Source organism: Neomonachus schauinslandi, chromosome 12 (genome assembly GCF_002201575.2).
Source record: "Neomonachus schauinslandi chromosome 12, ASM220157v2, whole genome shotgun sequence".
Classification (NCBI taxonomy): domain Eukaryota; kingdom Metazoa; phylum Chordata; class Mammalia; order Carnivora; family Phocidae; genus Neomonachus; species Neomonachus schauinslandi.
The window spans coordinates 56,536,678-56,560,187 of NC_058414.1; positions in this window are offsets into that span (position 1 = coordinate 56,536,678).

The window sequence follows — 23,510 nt, forward strand, 5'->3', positions numbered from 1 at the left end:
TGACTCGGTGAAACTCACACTTAGTCACTAGTTTTAAAAGGGAACTGGCCAATTTTCTATAGTAGTGGTTCTCCACTGGGGGTGATCTTGCTACCTAGGGAACATTTGGCAATGTCTAGAGACATTTTTAATTGTCATAGTTGGGGAGAGGGGCTTTGCTACTAGCAACTAGTGGGTAGAGGCCAAGGATGCCGCCAAACATTCTACAAGGCACAGGACAGCCCCTCCCCACAAAAAATCATCCAACTCAAAATGTCAGTCATGTTAAATTTGAGAAATCCCGATCGATAGCTAAAGTCAACCAATAGATCAACATTTGTTGATTAATATTTAAATTATCAAATGTCAACCCCGCCCCCCAAAATAGTTAACCTCAGAGGCTCTGAGGTAGGATTGTATACTAGAACTGGCCAAAGATGTGTCCTTTACATTCCAAAATCTAGACAAGTATCTAGCACAAATATTAACTCCATACACCTTGGTTTGGGAGACACCTGAGAAAGATCAGGATGCCAAGCTCAATCTTGTATATGGGAGTTAATTTTGAACTATCATGTGAAATGAAAACCCAGCCACTATACCAGTATAAAAATGGGCTGCCCCTAAGACCCATACCAACTCAGACGAAAATTTCAACAAATTCCGAAGAACCAATGACATGGAGACCAGGTTGTGTATCCACAAGAATGTAAAAACTATAAACCAAGGATAAACATGAAAGCAAAAATTTTAAAACAATATTTTGAGAAAAGAAAAGACACACATCTAAATAATTCTTGGATTAAGGAATAACTCATACTACTTTTAGCATTTGCTTTTGTCACTTAATAATCTATCATACACATTTCTCCCATACCTTTTTAAAAAGATTTTATTTATTTATTTGAGAGAGAGCGAGAGAGAGAGCACGAGAAGGGGAGGAAGGGCAGAGGAAGACAGGGAAGCAGACTCCCCGCTGAGCAGGGATCCCGATGTGGGACTCAATCCCAGGACCCTGGGATCATGACCTGAGCCAAAGGCCGACACTTAACAGACTGGGCCACCCAGGCTCCCTCTCCTATACCTTTAAAATCTGTTCTAAAATATGACTTTTTGGGGCACCTGGTAGCTCAATCGGTTAAGTGTTGACTCCTGATTTTGGCTCAGGTTATGATCTTAGGGTCGTGAGATTCAGCCCCCTATTGGGCTCTGTGCTCAGTGCAGAGTCTGCTTGAGATTCTCTCTCCCTCTCCCTGTTCCTCTCCCCCTGCTCTCTCTTTCTCTCAAATAAATAAATAAAATCTTTTTAAAAAATAAAATAAAATATGACTTTTCAGGGCAGCATGATATTCTAACACATGGATGGCATATAATTTATTTAACTAATCCCTTATTTAGGCATATTTACATTATTTTCTATTTTTAGCTATGATAAATCATACTATCATGAACATGAAACATTAACATTTTTACTAAATTGCTCACAAATATATTTTGCAACATTCAGTTCTTCTTATGTTGCTTAATTAGAATATTCCCAGTTGGAGGCCAGCTGTACAACAACTTTATCTGAAGGAAGAGTAACCATAAAAGAAAGAAATTGAGAGAGAGAGAGAGAAAAGAAACCCTGCGTTCTAGATCTTTCCACAACTATGATTGCTCAAGGAAAACATCCAGCCAGGTGCGAGTAGTTTGTGTCACCATTTGAAGAAGAACAAGGCGAAGGGCAGTATAGATAGATACTGCATTATCATATGCCGTCGTTATAGTTCGTAGATCTCACACGTTCACATGTAAATAACAGATGCCAAGTGATCTCCTCCACAAGCTGCCTCCAAATCGAACTAAAAGTGCTATCACTAAAGCCAGACAAGCTAGAACAGCAAGGACAATACTTCAAACGATGATATGAGTTTCATTTAACACCGAGAAAACAAGCATTTCTAGATAACTACAGATCCTGTAAGACAAACAATTCTGGAAAAGGGGAAATAGATGGGTGAGACAAAACTAAAAGGAGGAAAACGGGATGCAATTCATCAGGACTGAAAATACCGGCAGTCCCAGCGCAAGGGGCATTAGCCGAGTAATCAGGTGAGATGCATGTGAATGTTGACACGATCCACACTGCCTGAACTCTGAGGGAAGCACCGGGCAACGCCTGGCAGGAGCCCACACTGGCTTCAAACTGCCTTGGCTCGCTTCCGGTGGTAGAGCTGGGTGGCTTTGGCCAAGTTCACCAAGCCTCGGTTTCTGTATTTCTGAAGTGGCTGTAATAACATCCTCTATCTCACAGGGCTGCTATGAGAATTAAATGCAAAATCCCATGTCAATAAAGGGTTTAGCATACTGCCACGCACATTCGTATGTGTTCAGTAAGCAGTCGCCATTATTACATGAACTTCAAAAGATTAAGAAAAGCCAGATGGCCAGTTGAAAAACAGGAACAGGAACTAGAGGTTGTTACTATGCCTCTGTAGTAAACCCCGTAGTTCTTTTTAACACAAGGACATAAATTTAGTTCTACGAACCGCTTTGAAAACATTCTAAATTCTAAATTGGAAGTGCTGTGAAATCCGTGTGTGGGTTTCTAATACGCTCTAGTCATTAAAATAGATATTTAATTTATCTTGGCAAGCCTGCCTGTGGAACTGAGACCATTAGGGCATGAATGCTGGTAGATCAGCGACTTTAAGGGACGCGAGCGAAATCAGGTCGCCTGGGGTCACCTCCCATTGGCTGCCTCTGATTGGAGGTTGATCGCATTCTTTTATAAGTGGTGAGGATACAGACCCATGCTCCATGATTTGGCAAAAAATAATAAAATTTATTTATATTTGCCAAATGCATTCCCTTGATAATGGCTGAATGCCAAAACATTGTTTTCTGTTTTGCTTTGGTTTTGTTTTGTTTTATTTTATTTTAAGAACTTGGCTTTGAAATATGGAAATTCCCATGATGAGAGGCCACTCAGTGAGAACTGATGATCCCAAAGAATTATCAGCTACTGAGTGTTCCTCTCCACTGAGTCCATAAAACCCTTCCAACTGGAGATAGCTTTAATTTCCTTTCAGTGAGAACGCAGCCTATCTATCTATACTGGGCCATTTCTTGACTTCATCATTTCCCCAGGTTGTATTTCAAAGCATCTTATTCATTTACAAAATTAAACAAAGGGTAATCATCTTTCCCTTTTTAAAAGCAAGTCTGACTTCTTTGTTCTAATAATCCTAGAAATTACATAATGGGCAAGATTTCTATTCCCAAAGATGTTTACCTTTGAAAAAGGGGGAAATGTCTGACCCCAAATGCTGCTTCTGGAGTGACCATCTCCTTGTGAAAGGAGACCCCTTTCCGCACGGAAATGAAGGGGCAAATGGTTGGTCTAGGGCTTTCTCTCTGTCCCCTCGGTCTGGTTGGGTTCGTGTGGTGCCTCTGCTTAGTGGCTAGATGCTTTGCCTTGGCAGAGAAATGTATTGTCTATTTTAATGCTGACCTGTGATGTTTTATTCACATTTTAAATCTTTTATGGCCTGTGGTTCCCGTGAGATTTTCCCTTTTGTTAGCATTTTTTCCTGATTGGTATTGATTCTCTATTTTGCCAAAGGGTTAGGAAACCTACTGCCCTGTTGGCATCATCGCGAAGAATCCGGTGGCTGTTTTCCTCCCCACAAAAGCAGTATCTATAGCCATTTAATTATATAGTTTATTTTTAAATCAAGTATGAAAGAACCGGGGATCGTCTTTCACTTAAAGTCAGCTTAGCGTGTTCACAGAACGTCAAACATTCTCAGTTCCTTCAGTTATTGAAATGGGTGTCCTCATCTAAAAGAAAATCAGTACAGGGCGCCTGGGTGGCTCAGTTGGTTAAGCGACTGCCTTCAGCTCAAGTCATGATCCTGGAGTCCCGGGATCGAGTCCCGCATCGGGCTCCCTGCTCGGCAGGGAGTCTGCTTCTCCCTCTGACCCTCCTCCCTCTCATGCTCTCTGTCTCTCATTCACTCTGTCTCAAATAAATAAATAAATAAATAATTTTTAAAAAATAAAAAAATAAAAATAAAAGAAAATCAGTACATCTGGTTTTACCCAGCCTAATGTCACAAGATTTTACTGTATACCACTTTCTTTCTTCAGATAGAAATAGGGTCCATAACTTCAAAAACTGTCAAAGAAAAATAAACACGCTCTGTGGGAAAAATAATAACTCTAGACACTCCAGTTGCAAAATAATTCTCCTACCTTCCATCAGACACAGCCTGCCTGGAACGGTGACCCCAAACTTCCTTAAATGCCCAAACTGAAGCTGTTCTTATATTTTCTATCTAGAGGAATACAAAGGTGTTCTCTGGCAATTGAATTTTTATGAAATAAAAAGTGTTATTCATAGGTAAGATCAGTAGAGAATAGGCAGGTTATGTCTTACAATTCGTTTTTTCAAAGGCCAAAATCCATGTATCAGAGACCGTCGATTGTGTAGATTAGAGAGAAGGGATAGTCCAATGTGGAATGGGCCTTTCTGGGCCACCCGGAATTCCCAATCTCTCACATTTCCTTATTTCAAAACTTACTACAACGCTACAGTAATCAAAACAGTGTGGTACTGGCCTAAAGACAGACATATAGATCAACAGAATAAAGTAGCCCAGAAATAAACCCTCACATTTATGGTCAAATGATTCTCAACAAGAATACTAACACTGTTCAATGGGGAAAGGACAGCCTTTTCAACAAATGGTGTTGGGGAAACTGGGTATTCACATGAGAAACAATGAAGTTGTACCCTTATCTTGCACCATATATAAAAATTAATTCAAAATGGATTTCTTAGAGGAAAACATACAGGAAAATCTTTATGACATTGGATTTGGCAATGATGTCTGTTACCAAGATCACAGGCAACAACAGCTAAAACAGATAAACTGGACTGCATCAAAATTTAAAACTTCTGTGCACCAAAGGGCATAATAGAGTGAAAAGGCAACACGAAGAATGGGAGAAAATATTTGCAAGTGACATTTGTGGTAAGGAGTCAATGTCCAGACTGTATATTTTATTTATTTATTTTTAAAGATTTTATTTATTTGTTTGACAGACAGAGACACAGCGAGAGAGGGAACACAAGCAGAGGGAGTGGGAGAGGGAGAAGCAGGCTTCCCGCCGAGCAGGGAGCCCGATGCGGGGCTCAATCCCAGGACGCCGGGATCATGACCTGAGCTGAAGGCAGACACCTAACGACTGAGCCACCCAGGTGCCCCAATATCCAGACTGTATAAAGAACTCCTAGAACTCAAGAACAAAAATCAAACAACCTGATTAAAAAATGGGCAAAGAATTTGAATGGACATTTCTCCACATAAGATATACAAACAGCCAATAAGCACATGAAGAGATGATCAATACCGCAAATAACAAGGAGAATGCAAATCAGAACTGCAATGAGATACCACCTCACAATAGGATGACTATTATCCAAGAAAACCCAGAAAATAACAAGTGTTGGCAAGAATGTGGACAAATTGGACCCCTTTGTGCACCATTAGTGGGGAAGTGAAATGCTGCAGATGCTGTGAAAAACAGTCTGGCGGTTCCTCAAAAAATTAAAAATAAAATTACGGTATGATCCGCCGATTCCACCTCTGGGTGTACAGTCAAAAGAATTGAAAGCAGGGACTTGAAAAGATTATTTGTACGCTCCTGGTTACAGCAGCATTATTCACAATAGCCAGGGGGTGGAAGCAACTCAAGTGTCCGTGGACAGATGAATGGGTAAATACAATGTGGAATACGCATATAATGGAATATGCTATTCGGCTTCACAAGGGATGGAAATTCTGATGCATGCTACAGTGTGGATGAGCCTTGAGGACACTACGGTAAGCTAAATAAGCCAATCGTGAGAAGACAAGTACTGTATGATTCCACTTATCTGAGTTATCTAGAATAATCAAATTCATAGAGACAGAAAGCAGATGGTGGTTGCCAGGGGCTGAGGGGAGGAAGGATAAGGAAATACTGTTTAATCAGTGCAGAGTTTCAGTTTTGCAAGATGAAAAGATTTCTGGAGATGGGTAGTGGTAATTGATTGTGCAACAGTGTGAATGTACTTAATGCCACTGAAGCATACACTTAAAAATAGATATGATGGTAAATTTTATGTTAGCTGTACCTTACCACAATTTTTTAAAGGTTCAAATCTTGCTAGTCTTATATCCTATAAGACTCAATCATCGTCATTCAGTAAGCCCATTTCAAATATTAACTTTGAGGGACACCTGGGTGGCTCAGTCGGTTAAGCCTCTGCCTTCGGCTCAGGTCACGATCCCAGGCTCCTGGGATCGAGTCCCAAGTCAGGTTCCCTGCTCAGCGGGGAGCCTGCTTCTCCCTCTGCCTGCCGCTCCCCCTGCTTGTGTTCGCTCTCTCTCTGACAAATAAATTTTTTTAAAAGTCTTTAAAAAAACCACAAATATTAACTTTGCTTTTTATCTTAACCCTGAATCAGAGCTAGTACCCCTTCAAAATACAAAGGCACCCAAACCAGATGCTTTTACAAACGCTAGGGGGAAGCAACATAGCACCCAAACCTGGATTATTTTCTCAGGAAAATTCCTGATTTCCAGCTCATCCACATCTCCCTCTTTATATCCATGTACCTTATTCAATCAACATTTATTTATTGAGGGCCTGTTCTGAGCTGGGCATCAGGGACATAAGGAAAATCAGAAGCCACCAGGCCTCCCTCCACTTGAGCTTGAGCTTGAAGGGTAAGTGGAATTTGCCAAGTGGCAAAACATGGGGAATGGTATTCTCAGCAGCAGAAAGAGCACGTGTCAAGGCATGTAGTTATGAAAGAGCAGGACTATCCTGGGAAATGAGAGGCATTTCCATGTGGCTGAAGGACTAGTTGCAGGGCATGGAGTTTTGGAGACATGAAACCAGCGAGAATAGTTTTCCTGCTCTCTGCCTTTCCATAGTCTCACTTAAACAAGCTGCCTTTCTTTCCAATAATGAAGAATTACTTCTGGGCATCTTGCATGCATTTCAGCAACAGTAGAACTAGAGAAATCTCTGTTGTGGGGTGAAGGCATGAGGAAAAGCGTCTTAGGCCAGACAAGGAAAATGCCTGCCCACGTGCCACCACCCCCTACTCCCAACTCCACATCAGACATGACTAATCAATGATTGCACTCTTTCCTTTGAAGCCACCCGCAATCCTGGTCTTGACAGAGCTCTCAGGCAGGCGCAACCAACCAACAGATCAAGATGACACATTAGATGAAACCTGTTTAACATCCCTATCTTAGGGAAAAGCGTTTTGCATGGTTTGGCTGAACCATGTTGAATATACAGCGAGTAAAATCTTTGTCACTTGTTAGCTCTCAGGAATTTATGGTGGAAATCTAGACTACGTGGATAAATCAAGGCTGAATCTTGTCATGCTGAATCTTACTTTAACCTTCACAAACTTACATTTTCAAGTACCTTCTAAGTATACACTAATGCCATATATATTTGCTGCATGTACTACTCACAATAACTTGGCAAATCAGGCATCTGCATTCCTGTTTAAGAAAAGGAAAATTTGACACAAATATCTAAGTAATACCTTAGGTTATCTAAGGTTAGATATCTAAGGTCAGATCTAAGGTTAGATCTAAGATACAGATCAGATCTAAGATCTAAGGTTCGATCTAAATATCTAAGGTTAGAAAGAAGCAAAGTGAGGATGTGAATACCTATAACCTTTCTACCACATCATATTGCCACCACATTATGCTAATTAATTACAGAATAGGTACGGCTTTCATTGCCTCATTTTGCATTTAGAGCGGGTTTGGTCAAGAAGTCAAGAAATTGCTCAAAAACTCAAGGATGTTTACAAGGTCAAAACACAGAACTCAAAGGGACATCGGCCACAAATCCTAAGGATATTTTTATGCATGAAGCTCAACAAAATTCAGTCAGTATGAAGATCACACATGACCCATAATTGCTGGTCTTGAAAACTTCTGATGGGGTCAGAGAAGTTATGGGATTCCATCTTGTTGTAAGAATCAGGTGTTCACCATGATATTGATATTTTTTTCCTCTGCACCCAGTCAAGTAGGACATGGTGCTCTTTCTAGTGTCAAGCATTCAACAGCAGTTCAGCTCATCCCAGGGGACACCTTCTTGTCCGAAAAGGGAAACCACAGAAGGTTCTTGCTACCGATGGGCAATTGCTGTTATCCACATTTCAGAGCTGATTAAGACACACTAGTGAAGTAGTAAGGAGGACTGGTTTTCTTGCCGAGGTGATGAAAATGATATAAAATTCAGGGAGTTGAAATCAGGGATTAGTGGCTCGCTCACACCAAGGGCAGCCGAAGCAGGTGCTCCTAGAGTAATAGGACATGCCCTAGACTGGGAGGAGAGTGCTTGTGTCCCAGTCCCAGCCCCAACTCCTGTGACCCATGTGACTGTGGACCATGATCGGCGAAATGGAGATGAAAACATCACCTTGCTTTCTCCTCCGTAGGATTGTTACGAAGACAAATGAGATCATGCAGGTAACATGCTGGGAAAGCTATAAACTGTTCTATTGAAGGCAGGGTTATTTAGACCCTTGCAAAGACTGTTAGCATTCCCATTACATCAGGAATGCTAGAACTTTATATATTCAATTAACTTCTTTTTTTTTTTTTTTTTTTGACAGAGAGAGACACAGCGAGAGAGGGAACACAAGCAGGGGGAGTGGGAGAGGGAGAAGCAGGCTTCCCGCTGAGCGGGGAGCCCGATGCGGGGCTCGATCCCAGGACCCTGGGATCATGACCTGAGCCAAAGGCAGACGCTTAACGACTGAGCCACCCAGGCGCCCCTCAATTAACCTCTTAATACTTCGCCACCAAGCCTCCATCTCTGCATACCACAATATGTTCTAAAGAATATCTCACCTTAGAAGCTGATGGAACATGGAGATAAAGTCACAAAGGACCTAAAAACAAACCGCTACATTCCAGGTCTGTAAGTCCCACTCCCCCCCCACCCACCTTCCTTTGCACCACAGATTCTATCCCCCGCAAAATTGCCTGCGGGAGGGATGCTTTAAAAATCAAGTCATAGGGGCGCCTGGGTGGCTCAGTCGGTTAAGCGACTGCCTTTGGCTCAGGTCATGATCCTGGAATCCCGGGATTGAGCCCCGCATCCAGCTCCCTGCTCCGTGGGGAGTCTGCTTCTCCCTCTGACCCTACCCCCTCTCGTGCACTCTCTCTCTCTCTCAAATAAGTAAATAAAATCTTTAAAAAAATCAAGTCATACATTCTATAAGGTTAGTTCATTTTATTTTTTTAAAGATTTTATGTATTTATTTGTCAGAGAGAGAAGGAACACAAGCAGGGGGAGCAGCAGGTAGAGGGAGAAGCAGGGTCCCCGCTGAGCAGGGAGCCCGAGGCGGGACTCTATCCCAGGACCCTGGGATCATGATCTGAGCCGCTTAACCGACTGAGCCACCCAGGCGTCCCAGGGTTAGTTCATTTCAAAAGAGCATGCAGTGGTAAATCCTCAGGAATGTGAATTATTATCCTTAATCTATCCGTTGTGTAAATACAGATGTTTACATCCTGGGTTAGCTTCAACTGGATATATATACACTGGAACTGAATGGGCCCTAGGTGTCATTTAGTCCTCAACTTCTGCTAACAAGCCACTGTGCTGGATGCATGATTGTTTCGGCAGCAGCAACTCAGAATAAGAAGAAAGGCCATGCAGCAGTTCTCCAGTTCCACGTGTGGCAATGACTCACTCGGGACTCTAACCGCTCCATCATGGCTCCCGGGGTAAGGATTTCTTTCCTTTTCAGTGAAAGGCGACCTTAGTCACAACCACCTAGTATATAATATGAATTCTAAATAACATAGTTTTCTTAACTACAAGCTCCCAGGAGCAGATATTTTATTTCTTATTAAGCGTATAATTTACCTGCGTAAATGTACCGTATGCAGTTTATAAGTGCTACGTGAACATGAATTAATAGAACAAATATTCAGAAAAGAGAAACAGTAAGCACCTAGAGGGGTATGTATGTACTTACTTTAAGGATTAAATAACATGACTTTATTAATAACTAATGATGCATCAAATCTAAACCCCAAATGCTCAGCAATACTGAATCATCACTTTCGTAAAACAAATGCCATGAATGTGAATGAATCAATGAACAACATCATTTTCTCAGGTCCTCCTGCTTTTGCATCTTTCTCTTTCCAAAACGTCTTATCCGCGGGTCCTGATGCAGAATTGCACACTGGTCCGTCTGCCAGGGAAATCAAGGCACACACTGTTTTAAGGGTACCTGGGATTTGTTGGAACTAAGTATGCTGAGGCGGGCAGACCCAGAAGAGACTGCCGTGAAAAAGAAGTTTTTTATACCATCAGATCCCTAGAAACAGAAGGCTTAGCATGCCATGCGGGGCCCCATGGGGAAGCATCAAGGTCAGCAGGAGGCAGAGGGAGAGAGGGGAAAACATGGGCAAGAGCCTTTACTGTGGTTTCCGCAGGAAGGAATGGACAAAGCAAGGTAAGCAGGCTTAGTCCTGGCGAGTCTGAATAATTTCCGTGGTCTCTGGTGCGTAGGGGCGAACTCTAGTTGTCTGGTATTCTGGCTCTGGGGTGATTTGGGCAGGGGAATAGTGGCTCAATGAGTAAGAACTCAGCAGAGGAGATGGTTGGAGGTGTGGGCCCTGGATTGGTTGATTTGCATAGGAAAGGTATGCTCCCAGGTGAGATGTCTGCTATCTCTAGGAATTAGCTTGCCCTGGAAGGGAAAGGCTCTCCGGAATTAGCAAGGCTCCAATACGTCAAAGCCCCCAAAAAACAGAGTAAGAGGACATGATTAACAGAACACCAGCTGTAATTCTCTGGGATTATATAGGAGGTGAGAAGATCCAAACAGGCATTTGACCATATCCTTGAATTCCCCAGGACCCAGGAAGGTTTGTTCTGAGAATTTGGTAGAAATGAAAACCAGAGTTGCAGAAGTGAAATCTTGTGTGTCTAAGATTTTTCACTGAGTAACCGTAAAATGATTTATTTGAGCTGATAATACTCGCAAGTCGTCAAATTAGAGTGCGTATCAGTCCCACAAATGATGTGAATTAAGTAGAGTGCGGTTCACGTATGTGTGGCTAAGCAATGTGAAAGCTTGGTTTTTCCTTGTAGGCGGCACGGGCAGCAGGTGGTTCAGGATTGCTCCGGCACCCTGCTCCACCAAGCTGTCAGAGATCCAGGCTCCTCTGAGCTCAGGAACCAAAAACAAGAGAGTGAGAGGTACATACCGGCTTCTTCCCAGGATGATCCCCAGACTTATCACATGATACTTCAGTCTGATCATGCTGGCCACAACAGAGTCACACGGCCATACCTAGACGCAAAGAAACCTGAGCGATGTACTTATTTAGCTTCACTAGAAATCCAAGGCTCTACTGATGCAGAAGAAGAAAAGATTGAGTTTGAGAGGCAACGAACGGCCCCCACCCCTGCATTCCGCGCCTCATCAACTGCATCTCTGTCACCAGTCCTTCCAAATTCCCTTCTCTTTTGTGCCACCACCAACACCCCCCAGTGCGGTAAGCCAGAAACTTCGCAAGCCAGAAATCGATCGGCCTAAGCTTCATTTTTTTTCTTTTACTGTCCATGTTCAGGCCAAAACTAAGTTTGGCTTATTCCACCTCCTAAGGGTCTCGAGCAGTTTCACAGAAGGATTACTACCCTTACCTCCCATCTGGGCCACCATCCTCCAAACTTACTGTCCAGCTCCCCTGCCCAACACCCCACATGCCCATCCCAGATCATACCACTCTCTGCAGCAGGAGCTATTTTTCAAAATGCCTGTCTGACCACATCTCTTCCTGCCTACGGTCCTTCAGAGGCTCCTCACGGCATTCAGCGTACAGTCCAAATCCACCAGCATTGCATATAGAGCCCATCATGATGTGTAGTCCGTACCTGCCTCCCTCCCCTGGTTCCCGGCCTCCGACACATACAGTCCCATGTGAGATCCTGACCCCACAAGCAACTCAGTGGTGCCATGTGTTTCCACAAGAGCACACCTGGAGTGCTCTTCTCCTCTCTCTCCATCTTTGGGTTCCTGTTTATCCTTCAAGACCTTCAAGATTACCATAGACAGGGTGGCTTATGAACAACAAAATGTTGTTTCTCAGAATTCTGAAAGCTGGGAAGTCCAAGATCAAGGTGCCCACAGATTCGGTGCCTGGAGAGAGCCAGCTTCATGGTTTATAGACAGTTGTCTTTTTGCTGTGTCTTCACATGGTGAAAGGAGGTAAGGGATCTCTCTGGGGTCTCTCTTATAAGGGCACTAGTCCCATTCATGAAGGGCTCCACCCTCAGGACCTAATCACCTCCCAAAGGCCCACCTTCTAACACCATCACCCTAGGGATTAGGTGTCAACATATAAATTTTGAGGGGCACAAACATTCAATCTATAAGACCACCTTTGAGAAGTATTCCCAGATCCCCACTTCTCAAACTAGATGGACCCTGCTTCCTTGGTGTCACCCCAAACTTTTAAATACCAACCTGCCACCGTATGGGACAAGGATTCGTATACACTTTTTTTTTTTAAGATTTATTTATTTATTTGAGAGAGAAAGAGAGCACATGTGGGAAGGACAGAGGAAGAGGGAGAGAATCCCAGGCAGATTCCACACCAAGCACAGAGCCTGACGTGGGGCTTGGTCTCAGGACCCTGAGATCACAATCCGAGCCAAAACCAAGAATCAGACGCCTAACCAACTCTGCCACCCAGGAGTCCCTGTGTGTACTTTGATCTATCATTTCGGCTTCTGAGTTTCTGCAGGGCAAAACCACATTTCACTCATCTTTATAGAACCAGTACCTGACAGAGTCTGGTCCTTAGTAAGTGTTCATTAAATAAACAAATGCTTTGCCGAGAGGGAGACGCCCCCGAGCTTGGAGGCCCTGCAGCGCACCTGCGCTTGCGCATCCCTCTGCTCGTAAGCCGCAGTTGGCTGGTTCCCGGGCCAGCATCTCACCTGTGAACTGTGCGAACCACTGCTTGAACAGTGGCGGGCCTCAGAGGGAGCAGTGTGCGGGGCACATCCGTTTACTTGGGAGGGCTCCTTTGGGAACAACAGGCAGCCGGAAGTCATCATCTCATACCAACTGTTTCAAAGTCAGATTATGATCCTTGTAGTAAAAAGAACCAGCTTTAGTTCTTACCTAAAGAACTAAATGATGACCCCATCCTAAAATGTACCATCATGAAAACAACCGCACACCCAGGTTTGCGATAGCAGCTAGTAGGATTCAGATTCTGTGTGATTTTTGTACCTCCTACCCTGATCACTAAAGCAACACTGGCACTTTTAAAACCAGTTCAGTAACAGCGACACTCAATATTTTTAGGGCAAGGCAATTTGAAGTTCATACATGGTGTGTTGAGACACTGTGGCAGCTTCTTCTTTTTTTTTTTTTTTGCGAGAGTGGGGGAGGAGGGGAGGGGCAAAGGGAGAGGGAGAGAGAGAATCCCAAGCAGGCTTTACACCCAGTGTGGAGCCCAACACGGGGCTCCATCTCACAGCCCTGAGACCATGACCTGAGCCAAAATCAAGAGTTGGACGCTCAGTTGACTGAGCCACCCAGGTGCCCCACGCTGTGGCTGCTTCTGATGGCGGGTAAGCAATGGGATGAAAGGTGGCCAGGGGGGCCCTAATGAAGGAAGCCCTGAATTAAGGCCATCAGCTGTGGAAGCACCTCTGGAAACGAGCTGCTATGGAACTCCAGAGAATGGACTTCCGAGGATCTGAATGGGACTCCTCGCTCCACATCCTGGCTTTGCCATTTGCCAGCGGTGCATTCTTGGTCAAGTTACTTAACTGCCTTATGCCTCTGTTTCCTTGGAAATTGGAGATGATAAACCAGAGTTACTTTACTGTGAAAATTAAATTAGATAACTTATGTAAAGTGGCTAGCGCAAGGCCTGATCCGGATTAAGTGCTCCATAAATATTAACTCTTAATTCTATTATGATTAAGAGAGAAGAGTCAGTGTCGTTGGAGCTCGACTGCCTGGGATTGAATCCAGGCTCCACTCCTTAATAGCTGTGTGCTCTTGAGCAAGTAATTTAACTTCCCCGTGCCTCAGCTGCCTCATCTGTAAAAGGGACACAATAACGTCCTGTTGCGAGGAATAAATGAAGTGAGGTCTGTAAAGTGTTTAAAACAGTGCCTGGCACATTAAAAAAAAACATCCAGGTTGGTGCTCTTTCCAGTGGTGCCCCTGGAAGTAAGATGTACAGGACCTAGGTAGCAATCCTGGTGGCCGTCACCAGGGCTAGAGCTAATACTGTTGGTACAGTAAGCAGTAGCAACAGATTTACTTTCTACTAACTAATCACAGCTGACATCGACTGCATGCTAACACTAGGCATGGTGTCTTAAGCTTCTCCTTGCTTATCTTCCCCCCAGCAAAGTTCGTCTGATCCTCCCCAGGAGGTGGACACTGAGCCCAGCCAAGAACAGGTCATGTCCTTTTGCTCACCAGTATACAACCACCCCTTAGCACAATCCCTGGCACACAGTAAGTGCTCACTAAATATTAGCTGCAGGCGTAAAGTACAACAGGCTTCCATGCTGGACAACACAGGGGGCTGTACACAATGAGCATGCTGTTCCAGGCCAAGGTTCTATCAAACTTGACTGTGTCGTGCCATTTCCCTGTGAGAGGGGCTCTATATCGACTGATGCTGGTGACGGAGTATAATCCTTTCTGGGTTATAGCTGCAGAGGGGTTCATCAACCTTGAATAGTACCTCAGTTACGTTATCATGCTTTTCTGGCCTCTAGAGATGACAATCCAAAATGACTGCAAAATTTAATTATTTGTATTTGTGGTGGCCATTTAAAACCAGCGATTATTAAGCCAACATTTTATAAGCGATCTGCACGCTTTTTTTTTTTTCCTGTCCCTTCAGGGAAAGCTTTAGTACGATTCTGCCAAATATCAGTTACAACCAGGCCATGTTGTCACATGTGTATTGGGCCACTCGCCTAGCAGCTCCCTTTCCAAAACACAGAAGCTCTATTTTGGACTTCACAAGGTAATTTACATGGCTCCCCTGCCCCGCTCCATCTCAGGAACTTTGAAAAATTTTGTGCCCTCAGCACAAATTTAAGTACTTGACATTTTTCCTAAGTTTAAATAATTTCATAGACACATTTTCTGGTAATTGTAAATATTGAGATTTTAAAATAAAATTGTGACATTATTCTTTTATATGTATCCAATGAAACTTAAATGTCATAGTAATTTGATATCTACAGATTATCCATTTTAAAAATATAGGAACAAGCTCTTTATTTAATAATTAGGATATTTATAGTGTTCTCTCACTTTTGTTTTTAAAAGTGGCCCATGCTGGGCCCAACATGGAGCCCAGCATGGGGCTTGAACTCATGACACTGAGATCAAGACCTGAGCTGAGATAAAGAATCAGACACTTAACTGACTGAGCCACCCAGGTGTCCCAAGTGTTCTCTCTCTCTCTTTTTTAGGATTTATTTATTTATATGAGACAGAGAGCACGTGGATGGGGGGAGGGGACAGAGGGAGAGAGAGAAAAACCCAAGCAGACTCCACGCTGAGCAAGCAGTCCCATGCTGGGCTCCATCTCACAACCCTGAGATCACGACCTGAGTGGAAACCAAGAGTCAGATGCTTAACCAACTAAGCCACCCAGGCACCCCCATAGTAGGTATTTAATAAATATATGTTGTCAAATGAAATTGCCCCTTTGTTTGATATCTCAAAGGTTTTTATACCCCAGGCAACATACTTTAGAAAGATTTGAGACAGGTGAGGGTAAGAGAAAGAAAGAGCATTTCTTTTGTAGAGTGGGAGAAAAACACTAGGAAAAGAGAGATAGGAGAGGAGAAACAACCAGAGCCCACAGGATTCTGAGGCAGGTCAGTTTTAGAAAATCACCAATGGGGATGTTGAGGATACAGAATGAATTCTCACATTTCAATGCCCGAGTATCCTCTACAAAGTCTTCATTTACCCCCTGGGATGTACAGGCCCCAGTCTGAAGATCCCTGGGCTTTATTACATTAATCCAAGATGTAATGCTATCATTTTAAAAGAGAGAAGTGGTTGTGTCGGCATCAGGAAGAATAAGGAAAAAAGTTTCTTTCAATTGTAATCATTCCAGGCTGGAAACTTCTTCATCCAGAATCAACTTAGAAAGAAATGTTGGAAGGGAAATGTATGCTTTAACTAATTCCACAGGAGAAAAACTTGGCAAGCACGAATGTGGAAGGATGTGGTGATCTCACCTATCATCATATCAAACATCTAAGAAGCCAACGTCAGTGCAAACAAATTGAAATTACATTAACTCTCAAAGTAAAGATACTTAAACACACCCACATACACACATGCCAAACACACACAAAGCTTAGGAGCCACAAACCCATTCACACATTCAAATATTTCTGGAATGGCTACAATGTTCCAGGAGCAGTGATAGGTGTTGGAATGTAGCAATAAATCAAGCACAGATGACCCCTGCCATCATGGAGTCTAGAATTGAAGCCAGCATGGCCCACGTTCTAGGCGTTGTGCTACAATTTATTTTCAATAAGTCATATTTCAGAAACAAAGAAACCTCATGATTTGCATCAGAGAGGAAGAAACAGTATAAGAGCGAAAAAGTTTCCTACTAGTTCCTGTTTTTTTTTATTCAAATTGTATTCCAGTTTTTCAAGGTAAGTTATCCACAATTCATTTTATGGTGAAGCGCCTCAAATGATTTCAAAATCATTACTTGGAAGCTAGAAAGATGAACTAAATTCCATTTTCGGATTTCACAGGGTATAGATAAATCCTGGTCAACTGTTTTTTTGTTTTTTGTTTAATTTATTTGACACACAGAGAGAGACAGCGAGAGAGGGAACACAAGCAGGGGGAGTGGGAGAGGGAGAAGCAGGCTTCCCGCCGAGCAGGGAGCCCGATGTGGGGCTCGATCCCAGGACCCCGGGATCATGACCTGAGCGGAAGGCAGACGCTTAACGACGGAGCCACCCAGGCGCCCCTCCTGGTCAACTGTTAACATCACATGGTTTAACAGCCCAAGATGGTCTTGCTTAACCATCCTCTTCGTTTTCTCTGATCCCCAGACACAACGCCGGGACACCCTAACAAGCCAGTTCTCAATGGCCTTTCAAAAGCTGCATTAGCTGTCTTTCCTCTCCCCTATCACGCGCGCGCGCGCGCGCGCGCGCACACACACACACAGACACACACACTTTCCCTCCCTCTCTCTCTCGCTCTCTCTCTCAGCTTAGAAAGAGTGAAAAATACTGAAGGCGCATTTTCCATAGCACTTCAGCTCCTGGTAATAACTTCAATATAAATATTGACTCACAGGGAAACTGTAGCCAACTGGAATTGTAGCGTAAGAAATGAAATACAAAGCAAGACCTTATCTGCAGATACCAGTTCTCTTCTGTGCTGCTGCAGGGCTTTATTCTCCCCGCTGAAATGGAACACATCTTTTTGACAGCATGCAGCACAATAAGGAAAACAATTCTAAAGGTTCTCCAGTGAAGGGTGCCATTTCCACCAATGAAAACGAAGCCAGGTCCAGCCCAAGAAGATGTGTCGGGCACAAGTCCCCTCCCAAATGCATGAGTGAAAACGACACCTCCAGCCTCCTCTCATGAGCCTCCTTCATCACTGTCCACGGGGATCCACATGCTTTCCTACAGACCTCATCCCCCCAAGCAAGGGCTATGTGTAACTGAACCTTTAAGCGGAGACATATGATGATTTTAAACTTTGATTAGGAGCTCTTGAAGATAACTGTCTCTTCCTGCTTCGTCTTCGAGCAAGATCTCCCCTTCTTTAATTTGGTCACAAGTGGTTTCCTTTTAAAAGGACTATTCGACTTTAGGAAAACCCACAAGAAGAAACTGAGAATATTCGCACACTACAGAGAATGGATTTTTTTCAGCTGCTAACATATTTCATTGTCCTCTCATCTCCAACCTTTCCTTCCACCATTGAAAAAAAGAGAAAAGAAAAAGTTAATTAGAAATCTAAAATCTTATCGTCCTTTTGAATCAGTCAGCTCTTGTTTGGAAAGGGAGGAGAAAGGTGGGGTGGGGGCAGTCCGTGAGGACACCAGAGGGAGGGTTAGCTACTCAGTCCTCCCAACCCCTAAGAAAAGGTCACTCACAGATTAAACACCGAGGAGCACAAGCCTTGGAATGGAACGAGGCTCAGCCTCTGCCCTGCCTGTTCCGGTGACATGGGGTAGCTTTACTTCGCTTGCCAAACCTCAGGTTTAGCCATAAGATAAAGGTGTGAGGACAATGCCCAACACTTAGTTAAGTGTTCAGTCAATGTTGGTAGAAATGTTCCTAATAACAGTTACCACAACAGGAAACTTTACTGAAGATTTACCATGTACCAGGCACCAAGAATTTTAATCTGCTCGACAGTTCTATGAGGTAAGTATCATCAATATCCCTGTTTCAATGCCTAGAAAGGAAGAAAGATGTTAACTCGCTTGCCCAAAGCCACATGGCTACTAAGAAACGAAGCTTACACTTGAACTCAAGCCAGGCTTGGAGCCACACGGTCCGTCAGACCTTTCTGCAGTGACCAACGCGCTCTATAATCCAAGCTGTCCAGCACGGCAGCTACTGGCCATGCGCGGTTGCTGAGGCTTGAAACGTGGCTAGTGTGACTGAGCAATTGTTTTATTTCATTGTCCTCAATCTAAATGTAAAGAGCCACATGCAGTTAGTTGCTACGCCTCCAGTGTGGGCCTGAGACTCCAAGAAAGAAGTAATAAAATAGGGATTAATTTACTTATACATGTAGCTGTAATGTAGGAGAGGAGTATTATCTCATTACTAAGTAATACACTATCACGACGGTCACATTCTATTTGACGTCTTCCCGTGTGGCAAACTTACTTTTTTTTTTAATTGCAAAAGTATTATATTGAGTTAACAAAAAGTCAAACAATCAAAAGTATATAACCTATTAAGTGAAAGTTCCTTTTTCCCATCACCACCCCATCTGAATCCCCTTCCGATCAGAACTCACAAACTCTATTTTGAGTATTTGTGTACATGAATGCACATAGAAGGATCAGAATGGGATCAAACCCCCTTTATTGTTCTACATTTTCTTTACTGAAAACTGTATCTCACAGCCTTCCCTGTTGATTGCATACATATCTCCCTCACTCTTTCCTAATAACTATTTGATTCTATGGCTGTACCATCACTTATTATCTGATCCTCTACTGATGATGGACAGTTTGGTTAAATCTAAATTTTTGCCTTTAAAAATAATACTGCAATGAGGGTACAATCGCCAGGGAGTTGCAACTTTGTGTGACTCCTCCCTAAAAGTGGGCCAGCAGACACTCCCCTTGGCCTACCCAAAAGACACCCTGCCCCCATCTCTTCTTTGCTAACAGAATTGATTTGGTTCAGGGTCCCCCTCAATGCCTCCTGACTCAAATTAAGTTCTGGTTGGTCTAGCCAGTCACGTGGTCCTGTTCCCATTGACAGTCATCGGTGAATAGATGGGCATCCAATGCAATTCTGGACAATAGCAGAAAGTGACTGGGGGCCTTGAGAATACAAGGGGCTCAGGGACATTCTTCTGTCACATCTGGAGTTGCTGCAGCCTTCACATAGACAGGAGAGGACCTAGCCTGGAAATGAGACAAAGAAACCAATGATGGCAGAGGGGGAAGATCCAGGTAGTTACCTGGATCCTTAATGCACTGCGGAGCTGCTCAATTAACCAGCCCCGAAGCCTCCCTCCCTCTGGACTTTTAAAGCTCGAGAAGTTGCTTTTCCTTTCAGCCAATTGAGTTTGGGTTTATATTACTTAGAGTCTAAACTATCCTAACCAACATGAATGCGATTGCTGGTTGAAAGTGTACACATGGGTTTGCGTCTGATAAGCACCCTTAAGTCATTTCTTTTTGACCTTTCATAGCATGAATGCAGAAAGGATCTCAATGGCTTGAATGTATCTTCTATCCTCTGGAACAGGGTGTAGCTTTGCTGCTACATTGGTCCAAGCGTATTTGAACAGCTTTTCCATCAGTATCCCCTGCCTCCTGATGCATGCAGATGATCCTGTAGTAAATGCAAAATCAGAAATCTGGCCAGACTAAAGAAGAGAATCTTCCAAAGCTGCGCTTCCTAGCCTTTTCCTATCATGTTACATAGTAGATGGTAATAGTTTAAGGGCACATTGGGGTAGAGGGATAATGATACTCAAAGCCTAGGGTTTCCAGCCCAAGGGTTCCAGCAGCCTTAGGGCTTGCCTGCCTGAGAGCAGAGAAGAACAATATTTTGGCTCACCTGAAACCCATTCATGGAACACTAGTTGTAAGTGCTATTCTAGAGAGTCATCAGATTCCATTGATTCTAAGCAACATATTTTTCCACATTTGAAGATCTCTGATATTAGGATGCATCTTACAATGAATCATACCTTATAAATGGTGTCAGCCTGGCAGCAGGTATCATCTTCCTGACATTTTCTGCCTTTGCACGAATTCGATCTGAAAGTCTTCTGTTGGCCCCTTCTAGTAAGGTCAGGAAAGTCCCAACTTTATGGAGAGTTATTGTTTAATGGGTACAGAGTGTCAGTTTGGGGTGATGAAAAACTTCTAGAGATGGAGGGTGATGATAGGTCGCACAACAGTGTGAATGTATTTGATGGTACTGAAGCATACACTTAAAAATGGTTAAAATGCTAAATTTCACATTCTATATATTTTGCCACAATTTTTTTAAAAGAGGCCCGGCAGCAACCTTGCAGTGTGTCACTGGCTTCGACGCAGAGACCATCATGCAGCACCCTTCTAAGAAACACTGCATTGTGACTTCTGCTCCCATCGGCACAAAGGATAACACTATGTGAAAAAATTAGACATTGGGGACCCTGAGTATGAAGTTGTAGGCGTACTTCAAACAATTATTTCTCTGAGAGTTTTCCTTGGTATATAAACACAAGTGACAGGAGGCAAAAAAACCCCTCTGTTCTGGCAATTTCCTATTTGACCCTCCAGATGCACTCTCCACCTTCTGCTACCCACTGGAGGCTGACCTCTCGGGACTGTGCCGGCCAGGCCCCTTGCATCTGGCTTCCAGTTGGGGTCAGCCAATGGGAAGCAATGACAGGAGCCTGCAGAGCAGAGGAGAGAGGTCAGGGTATTCACTTCCCTGGCTCCCTCCCTGCTGGGCACTGGGTTGGCCATGCCTGCACTCCTCTGCCAAAGGCCACGGCTCCTGCCAGCGACTATATTCTACACGCCTCCCCCACCATCCCCCCTGGCCCCCCGGATCTGCGTGTACCACTTGCAGCTGGGAGTGGTACCTGCTTCCCACTGTCACCAGCCCCCGAGGGCCCTTCACTCCTCCCTGCTCACAGACTTTGTAAATATGCTTCTCATCAAACCTTCTTTAGTGCTCCCACCTTGTAAGGGTGCTCTCTGTTTCCTGCTGGGGTTCTGACTCATTGTTAAAAATCTATATCCGAATAAATCTAAAAGAGATCTTTTCAAAAATGAAAAACTAAGTAGATACATAAGCCCTGGGTCGTGGTATCATTGGCAGCATTTTTTCTTTCTTAGTGGGGCACAAATAATGATGCATCTCACAGCCCTCGACTTTGCAGATTTGATGAACTAGGGTAAAATCTCCAAAATGCCATAGAGGGTTAAAGAGATGTTTCCAATATTACACTCCGAGAATTAACTTGGGATTATAGCCAAGCAAATTTAATATTTCGAAATATCATACACAATGCAGTTTAGCGCCAGTTTTATTCCCCGGGTGAGTCCCAGCAGCAAAATGTAAGGGCCTCGGGAGCAGGCTCTCTTGGAAGTTCTTCTGCGTTGCCCCAGGTCAGCTGGTCTGCCGGCTCTCCTCCTGAGCCCCTCCACACCTCTCCTGTGCATCCCACTGGCTCTCATGCTATCTCCCTGTATGACTCCGATAGCTTCTCAACTTGCTAATCCATCTCCAAATAATTCACTCTTCCCTTTGCTGCCAGAATACATTTTCTAAAAAAGCAGAGCTGATCAGGCCATTTCCCTGCCTAAGATCCTTTAGTTGCTTCGCTTGGTTTTCAGGATGAAGTTCAAATTTTTAAACATACCACACAAGGCCCCTCATGGTCTACCCCTGCCAATCTCCTCAGCCTCATTTCCTGTCGCTGACTTACACGTGATGTTTCTGCCTGCCACACATAAGGACTTGCTGATTCCCAAACACGTCTTACTGTTGCATGTTTCCATGAGTCTGTTTTTGCTGTTCCTTTGAACTAGAACGCCCTCTCTGCCCTTCATTTGGCTACCTTTACTCATCCTTCAATATTCAGCTCAGTTATCACCTCCTCTGGGAAGCCTTCCTGGAGATTCTGGCTTGAGTTAGCAGTAGTCCCCAGCGCCCTGTGCATTTCACACTGCTCAAAACCAGGGGCGTTCACATGGTAGGAACTCAAAGTCTTTGGAATGAATGCATTAATGCAATTTAGGTGTTTTCTGCTTCTATTGCGTTTCTTATACCGTATCAACCAGGACATTTATTAAAGAAACTGCTATTTTTTTTTTTCTCAGCATTCAATTCTGCCCAGTGGCAAAAGTGACCAGTAGATTCAAAATAGTAAAATAATCCCCAAAGCAGTGCTATCTCAGGGCCCTGTAAACCAACCTCACATGCTAAAGACAGACTGAAGATCTGCATTGAACTAAGTCCTAATCATGTTCAGTGCTTTTAACTTTGAACCTAGACTCCCAGGCTTTGTACTATGCTATACCCCGTTAAACAACTGAATGATACCCAGCACAGCATAGCTGCTGGGATCACGGACCGATCCACACTGCCTGGGTCTCTGTACCTTGCTTTGGCTACTGACTAGCTGTGTGCCTTGGGCAAATTATTCAAACTCTTTACGCCTCAGTTTTCTTATCTGTACAATGGGAATGGTATTAATAGTACTAACCTCAGAGTAAGTGATTTAACATATGCAAATGCTTATAACAGTGTTTGGCACAAATAAAGTACTGTTTAACTACCAGCTATTTTTTGTATTTTCCTACTGAACGGCAAAAAGAGAGGCACATCTGAGGAGCAAACCGGTCATTTCAGGAGTGGCTTTTTGCTGTAGTGAAGCCACTGTTAGCTCTCCTGGCGCCCATCTAATAAATTCACAGACCAGAATCATGAGACCTGTGCCTTAGATGGGGTCTGTTGAAGAGACATCATCTTCCTTCCATCTGGCTCCTCCAAGGCTACCAAAGTGACACAGATTTTTATTCCTTACACATCACATATAGCAGTGTGAACAATGAGTTCTGCCTTTCTTCTTTTCCTGCCCACAGCTTTTGTATTTGTAAGATTTCTCTGTGTCTGTAATGTTTATCCTATGAAAGCTCCCTGTGTGTACTGCCCACATGAGTAAGAAAAATTTGAGT